The sequence below is a fragment of the Bos indicus genome, chromosome 4 (genome assembly GCF_029378745.1).
Source record: "Bos indicus isolate NIAB-ARS_2022 breed Sahiwal x Tharparkar chromosome 4, NIAB-ARS_B.indTharparkar_mat_pri_1.0, whole genome shotgun sequence".
NCBI lineage: Eukaryota > Metazoa > Chordata > Mammalia > Artiodactyla > Bovidae > Bos > Bos indicus.
Window position 1 is genome coordinate 106,149,350 of NC_091763.1, and position 8,208 is coordinate 106,157,557.

Genomic DNA, 8,208 nt, shown 5'->3' on the forward strand with positions numbered 1-8,208 from the left:
CAATGGCCTGGAGAGACTGAAAGTTTGCAGCTGTGCACCATGACCTATGTTGGGATTCATGACCTCCGGAGGAGAGGATTTTGATCCGGGGCCAGAGACGAGCTTGATTACTCAAGGTTTTTGTGTAATAAAGTTTTAATAAAGTATAAAAGGGATAGAGAAAGCTTCTGACATAGACATTAGAAGGGGACAGAAAGAGTTCCCCCCAGGCTAGTTTTTAGCAAGGAGTTATATATCTGCCAGGGCTTCCCTTGTGGCTCAGCTGGTAAAGAATCTGTCTGCAAAGCAAGAGACTCGGGTTCAATCCCTGAGTCAGGAAGATCTCCTCGAGAAGGGAATAGCCACCCACTGAAGAATTCTTGCTGTAGAATTCCATGGACAGAGGAGCCTGGTGGACAACAGTCTGTGGAGTTACAAAGAGCCGGACGTGACTGAACAATGAGCACTTTCACTTTTCACTCAATTAAATAGATTTGAGAGACCAGAAGGGGGAGCTCTTGTCCCTTGTGATGGTGGCAGATCCCAATAGGAGGAAGAAAGGTTCCTCTTCTTTCTTGTCAAGGACTCAGTCACTGAAAAACCAGACCTTCCTTTCTAGCTCTCCCACCTTCCTTTTCCTCTCTACAAAAGCATGGTGCAGGAACTTGCACATGACTTAACATAGCTACAGAAAGCTGTGAGTCAAGTTTACTCAATGTCTTACTCAGGACTATAGCCAGGGAGACAGCCTCTGAGACAGCTCTGAGAAACTGCTCTGAAAGGTATGGGGGTGGTGGGGGCTGGGGGGAGGTAACCGTATCTGTGATTTGGGCAAAGGGGTTATGTGCAACCATTATGTGTATCTCTGTAGAAGGCTGCTGCTGGTCACAGTGCTTTTCAAAGTACGGGAATACACAGGACCCATGTTTTTAAACATTTCTTATGAATTTATCTATCAAAAGCCTGTCTGTCAGCTTTCCCAGAGCACAGAGTGCCTCACTTCTGATCTCTTCCTTGAACTCCTTTCAGGGTGTGTTGAAGGTCAACAGCTGTGGTGGCTCAAAACTTAATCCATATAGAGGCAGATGGACAGTGATATTCTTTAGCCAGCCATGCCCGTCTTTGCTGGAGAAATATCTAGCAGTCTATTTATTTCAAGTCAACAGTAGCTACAGTGTAGGGAGCTCTGAATATCTGATAAAGTGTCTAAAGTAACTTTAGAAAGAACACTGTTCAAAAGGATAATACAAAAATATTAATGGTTGTTGACTCTGGGTAGTGGGACACACTTGTATTACAGGCAGTGATAAATGAGTAATATTAAATGCTAATTGTATGCATTTTGTGAAATAGATATACTCGAGCAGCATCACTTCAATCAAGATACAGATGTGTTATCACCTCTTGTGTGTTTTGTCTCCATCCAATTAATACCCCCTTGCCCACTGGTGGCTCTGATGGTAAAACATCTGCCTACAATGCGGGAGACCCAGGTTCAATCCCTGGGTCAGGAAGATCTCCTGGAGAAGGAAATGGCAACCCACCCCAGTATTCTTGCCTGGAGAATCCCATGGAGGGAGGATCCTGGTGGGCTACAGTCCATGGGGTCGCAAAGAGTCAGACAGGACTGAGCGACTTCACTCACTCCGCACTGGTAACTGCTGTTCTGACATCCACCACGCTTTTTTGTGACTAGCATCACTCATGTAACATAGTTCTTGTGTTATTCATCCTTACTGTTCTGTTACTGGTAGTTTATTCTTTAATATTGTGTATATTTGGCTTAGATGGTAAAGCGTCTGCCTGAAATGTGGGAGACCCAGGTTTGATCCCCGGGTCGGGAAGATCCTCTGGAGAAGGAAATGGCAACCCACTCCAGTACTCTTGCCTGGAAAATTCCGTGGATGGAAGAATCTGGTGGGATAGCAAAGAGTAGGACATGACTGAGTGACTTCACTTTCACCACAATTTCTATATTCATTTACATGCTGAAAACACTTATATTGTTCTAGATTTGTCTGTTGTGTATAAAGGTGCAATAAGCAGTGTTCTGATTATAATGCTTTTGTGTGGACATACACTTTCATTTTTCTTGGGTAAATACCTAGGAGTGGGCATGCTGGGTGGTATGATAAGTACTTATTTCACTTTATAAAAGTGAGTACACTATTTTCCCAAGTGGTGATACCATTTAGCTTCTCACCAGGAAGATGAGTTCTAGTTGCTTCAGTTTGTGCTGGAAAAAAAGTAGAATGGTGGGGAAGTGAAGTAAATATGGTGATTTAAAGGAATTGTGACCAGCACTACAACCAGCTGGGAAGTACCACACAGGAAACCTGGAGGGCTCCAGAGAAGATGGAGGTGAAAAAAAAAAAAATCCAGGAAATTACTGGAAAGCTTCCTGCCCCAGATGACAATGTAAACACTTCCAATTTACTAGGAGCAGGCACTGTGGAGGCTCTCCTCGGTCATTTGACATTGTTGTTGTGCTAAATCCATGGCTTAAGCCCAGCTGTGTTCACTGATAACTGTGTGCTTAGCAAGACCTCACGTGGCCCTGTCCCGTCCACTTCACAGCCACCCGATGGTCAGGTCCTTGCTCTTTTCAGGTTAGGAGGAGGAAGAGGTCTTCGGTTGAACAGGGTGCAAGGGCACTTCAGGTGAATAGACAGACCTGTTGGAAGCAAACTGAAAAGCAAGGTTGGTATAGTGGCTATAATTTTGACATAATTAGCAGCGTGGTGGTGGTTTAGTCACTAAGTCATGTCCGACTCTTGCGACCCCATAAACTGTAGCCTGCCAGGCTCCTCTGTCCATGGGATTTCTCAGGCAAGAATACTGGAGTGGGTTGCCCTTTCCTTCTCCAGGGGATCTTCCCAACCCAGGGGATCGAATCCACGTCTCCTGCATTACAGGCAGATTGTTTACTTCTGAGTCACCGGTCGATCCTTTAAAGCAGCTGTCCTCAACCTTGCTGGCATCAAGGATCAGTTTCACGGAAGACAATTTTTCACAGATGGAGGGTGGGGGGATGGTTTCAGGATGATTCAAGTGCACTTCATTTATTGTGCACTTTATTCCTATTATTATTACATCAGGTCCACATCAGATCATCAGGCACTAGATCCCAGAGGTGGGGGACCCCTGCCATACAGCACCACCCACATCTCCAGTAGAATCTATGAAACTCATTGGGTTTTCATAATTTTCTTGAGGAAATCAAAGGCAGTCTTAGCTTTTTGGCCAGGTAATGTGACAGGGTTAGGGAAGACCAGGGGAATGCAGGTCCCCAGGGCATGGTCAGAAACCCCTGGAAGGGCTTTGAATTTTCATAGTTTCTAGAATTTATAAGCTCTGGGAAATTTCACTTAGTTTTCAAAGGAGAGCTTCACAGATCTTATCTGGATTATTAGCTGACATGTTGTTTCGGGGGAAAATAAGGGAAAATGTTCCTTGATGATAGGAGTCATTATTTCAGGAAAAGATGGATATATACTAGTTCCTACTGGAACAAAAACTTAGTGTTTACATGAAACATTGGCTTCTCTTAGAGAATTTGATAACTTGAACCTCCTTCTCCATAATACAACATTTTGAAATGCTGATATAAAATACGCTAGGTGGGCTGCAGGTTAAGAATTCCTATTAATTGGCCTTACATTTTCTTATGTGGTAACATCTTCTATATTCTTATTTATATCGCAGATCTTCATGTAGTATATTTGTTATGCTTGTTTTAAATTGTTAATTCATTGAATTCAATAACTCGCTTTCTCGGGCTACATATTGTACAGTTAATTTTATTTTTTCTGGTCCTTTAGTGGTATCTCATATCCAGCTATTGATTTCTGTGATAAAAATGCAGGTAAGACTGTCTCAAAGTAAAGAAGGGGTCAGGCAAGAGCAAAATGAAAGTTATTTTCACCAATTGTTTTCTCACTGCTGACCTGGACTCACCCCCCATCTTACTCATATTCCAGCCCCAAAGAGCTTCAGTCTTTCCAGAATATTCTCTTGATTTTTGATGAATCTCTAGTGCTCACATTTACCTCTTGCCTCATCAGGTTCCCCTAATGAAGGAGCCAGGTGATGCAACCTAGGTGATGCTAGGTTGCAATTTTAGAAGGATCCAGAAGCCAGTGGCTCCACATTTTGTCCATTGTTACAATATCAGTCAGGCTTCTCTTGTCTGAAATATAATGACTGTTTATTGTGGGGCCTCAGGCATCTCTTAAACAATCTTCTGAGGTTTTTTCCTTCAAATACTTAAGTTTTGACTGGCAATCTTGCAATTTTTTCTAATTGATGCCAAAAGATGCCAAGTGTTCCATAAAGCAGAGAAATACACCTTCCTTAGTGTAATTTATAGTGATTGCTCATATTTCTATGATTTCGTGTAGAACCTTCTCCTTATCTACTATCAGAAACTCCATAAGACACATATGATGCTATTGTGAAAGGTTTTAATGAGTTACGTGTACACAAAATTGATAAAAAGTATTCAGTTACAGGACATTGCCATCTGGGCTTGAATTAATTTGTTCTGACTTATATCCATGAAGATTCACTCAGGGTGGAATTTCCCTCCACTGGGTGGATCTTATAAGAGGTCTGGTCACTCTTAGCTTGCTGGCACATCAGCTGGTCATCGATGACATTGATGTACTGCCCAACAGTGTCACATGCAGCTGAATCAGGGATCTCTTCTCAATGGTTCTTGGAGGGCTTGTTGCCTTCAGACTTGGAAAGTCAAGAAATAGATTCCATTAGAATATCTATATTCAATCTAGGAGAAGGCAATGGCAACCCACTCCAGTACTCTTGCCTGGAAAATCCCATGGGCGGAGGAGCCTGGTAGGTTGCAGTCCATGGGGTCGCTAAGGGTCGGACAAGACTGAGCGACTTCACTTTCACTTTTCACTTTCATGCCTTGGAGAAGGAAATGGCAACCCACTCCAGTGTAAGACCAAGTAACAGGTAATTCAATGTAAACATATAAAGAAACATGGATTGGAAGTAAATTATCTCCAGTGGGAGATACTGGCTCTGGAAATGAGTCCTTCTTAGATTCTATTTTCCCAAACCCCTCTATTAATTTTGTTATTCTGCATTAATCCATTAGTATCCTTTCTGGCATAATAGTTACAGAAGGTTAGGATATTTGATTTCCTACTTTAGCATCAAAGAAAAGTCTAGAGAAATATGACCATTTATCTATACACATTTACTCATATATGGGCAAATGGGCATTGTATGAATATTATTATCAATGAACAGAGGCAAAAAGAGGATTTCTAAAAGAAACAGGATAGAAGAGATTTTCCAGAAACAAGGGGCATTATTTTCTTATTCTGGGCTAAGCTGATTAGTGGGAACATTGCAAAAAGGCCTATGTGGTGTGCTTTGAGTCAGTTGTCTGCAGTCATGAAAAGAAAACCAAGTTTAGTGTCTAATCTGACCTAAGCCAGGTTTGTACCATCGCCTCATCAAAAACTGCTTAAAGTCAGAACAGTTCTTTCATGGCCACATTTCTTTTTTGCTTAAAACACAAAATCACAAATCATCTAGGGCTGGCTTGTATATGATTTGTATGTGTGTGTGTGACTTTAGGAGAAACAAAGCAAAAGCACCCCCCCCCCCAACAAAGACCGTACTGCAATAGACAACCAGTGAAATAGTTTCTAATTTAAACACATCCCATGATGATTATCTCAGGGCAAAGTCAATGTCTTGGTTATCACCCATAGGTCTCGTGGGGGCACTGTGGATTGCCAAACTCCAGAAGTTTCTGGGGCAGAGCAAGCAGATAGAGCTAGTGCCTGGGACCAGGAGGGTTAAAAAACAGCATTATGTGGTGCTGTTTTCCTCTAGAAGACTTAATAGCACAGACACTAATTTGCAGGTTTGCTGTCCCAGCTGGGAGCCATGAGCTTCAACTATGCAGTGCTGAGGGAGCCTCTGAGGTTGCAGGAAAAGTGAAGGGTATGGAGTTGGGAGGGGGCAGGGACACTGAAGAGGCAGGGTAGAGAAACACCTGCCTCAAAGGAAAAGCAAAGGAGCCATGGGGAAGGGCATGTGGCCTAAATCCAGCCTCGCCTTAACTAGCACATTCAGCTCACATGTCATCTAAGAGACTTTGCAGGACAGAGCAGGGTTCCTGGATCGGCTGACCTGGAAAGGTTGGGGTGGGGGGCAGGCTCATGAGAACCTGCAGAAGCAATGACATCAGAGCAGTGACATCACTGCCTCTCCTCCAATCAGAGGAAGGAGGCCCAAAACCCCAGCTCTCAGAGAATCAGAGCTCTGAGCAAGGAGATGCCTGTCCAGCTCTGCCCCTCCTGCCATGGGCTGCAGCCCCGTCTGCTATGTGGCTCTGTGTCTCCTGGTAGCAGGTGGGTCCTTGGCACAGGATAGGCTTCTCTAAACCTGCCTTTGCCTGAATGCAAGACAGCATTGGGCTGTCTCCCACGTTCTTTCTCAGCCCCAATCTTCTACCCCACAGGCCTTGTGGATTATGGAGTCACCCAAAACCTGAGATACCTGATTAAAGCAAGAGGACTGCGAGGGACCCTGGGATGCTCCCCTGTCTCTTGCCAACCCCCCACCACCCAGGGTATCTTGGTACCAACAGGCCCTGAGTCAGGGGCCCTCCATTCTTTTTTGAGTTTTATGAAACTGCAAAGAACTAAGGGCAACTTCCCAGATCAATTCTCAGCAAAACGGTTTAGTGACTCCCGCTCTGAGCTGAACATGAGCTCCTTGGAGCTGACTGACTTGGCCCTGTACCTTGGTGCCAGCAGCTTGGCACAGCCCTGCTGAGTCACCTGCTTTGTGTGTACAAAACTTTCTGCCCCAGTGTGGAGCAACCTCAGAGCTGCCAGATCCATGAAAGCCTGGGGACTTCAGAGGGAGAGAAAAATGACTGGGTGCCCTGGAAAGCAGTCCTGGGCTCTCAAGCCATGCAGGGAAGGACAAGAGAGGTCAAGAAGATGTGTTCAGAGAATGTGGTTACATCACCAGGTTTGCTCCAAAATGACCTTCCTGTCTGACACTGGATGCTACCAGGGGAGAGGAAGGGTTTGTCATTTACTAACTGGAGGTTTTCTTTTTTGAGGAAGAAAGAGTTCACCTGGGGAACAAAATGACGTGATAAGTGTGGGATTCTAATAGCATCACAAGCGTTTGATTTGTATAATTTAGGGAGAAGACACTGACATATGGGGAAGGTCCAGGGCAGAAACTATGCATGAAGTGGTTGAGAATAGATCTAGAGCTGCAAAATGAGTAAAAAAAGTAGAAGAAAACAACTGTGTTATTCAAAACATCTCTTTCCTCCTCCTCCCACAGTCTTGAGTCACCAGTGTTTCTAACAACCTGCACCCCCTGGGGCAGGTCCGGGTGAGGTCCTCACCACGTAGATGATGTGATGATGGTGTGTGAAACCCAGAGTTGACCTCACTTATTCCTTCTAGGCCTCTCTCCCTCGCCTGCATCCTCTGGGCATTGTTCAGTGTCTCCCACACAGAGAAGAGGGCATGGCTCCCCTGGTTATAAACAGGCAGAGGTTCTCCAGATCAATTCTGCTTCCCTGGAATCCCTTCAACACCCAGATTCTATTTGCTTCAGATCACTGCTTTGGGGCCATCTCAGGAGGTGACGCGCTCTGTGACCAAACTTTGCTAAATTCCCTGAAACGCAGATGCATCTTAAATCCTCTGCATCCACTCTCTCTCTCTTCCCACGGCCCCACAGGCCCTCTCTCCTCCCCACACACGACCAGGTACTGCTCATTTTTCAGGGCCTGGCTCAGACCTGCCTTCCTCTTTGCTTCTTATCCTGACTTCCTGCGGGGCTATACTATTGACTAGTTTGCTCCTGCTGTGCTGTGCTTAGTTGCTCAGTCGTGTCCGACCCTTACAACTCCGTGGACTGTAGCCTGACAGGCTCCTCTGTCCATGGGATTCTCCAGGCAAGGATACTGGAGTGGGTGGCCATGCCCTCCTCCCGGGAATCTTCTCAGGCTGCCGTAATAAACACCAGGCTGTGTGGCTTAGACCACACACACTGATTTTCTCACAGTTCTGGGGCCTGAAACCCAAGATGCAGGAGCTAGGGTTGGTTTCCGGTGAAAACTCTGCTCCTGGCTGGGAGGCAGCTGCCTTCCTCCCTGTGGCCTCACAGGGCCTCTCCTCTGGGTTTTTCACAGAGAAAGGGCTCTGGTGTCTCTTC

General features: G+C 45.1%; 1 gene segment (V, D, J or C); it reads left to right on the forward strand.

Moving 5' to 3' along the window:
- Positions 1-8,208, forward strand: part of LOC109557711 (T cell receptor beta constant 1-like) — a gene marked incomplete in the record, with an annotated part of 426,686 nt that overhangs the window by 51,830 nt on the left and 366,648 nt on the right.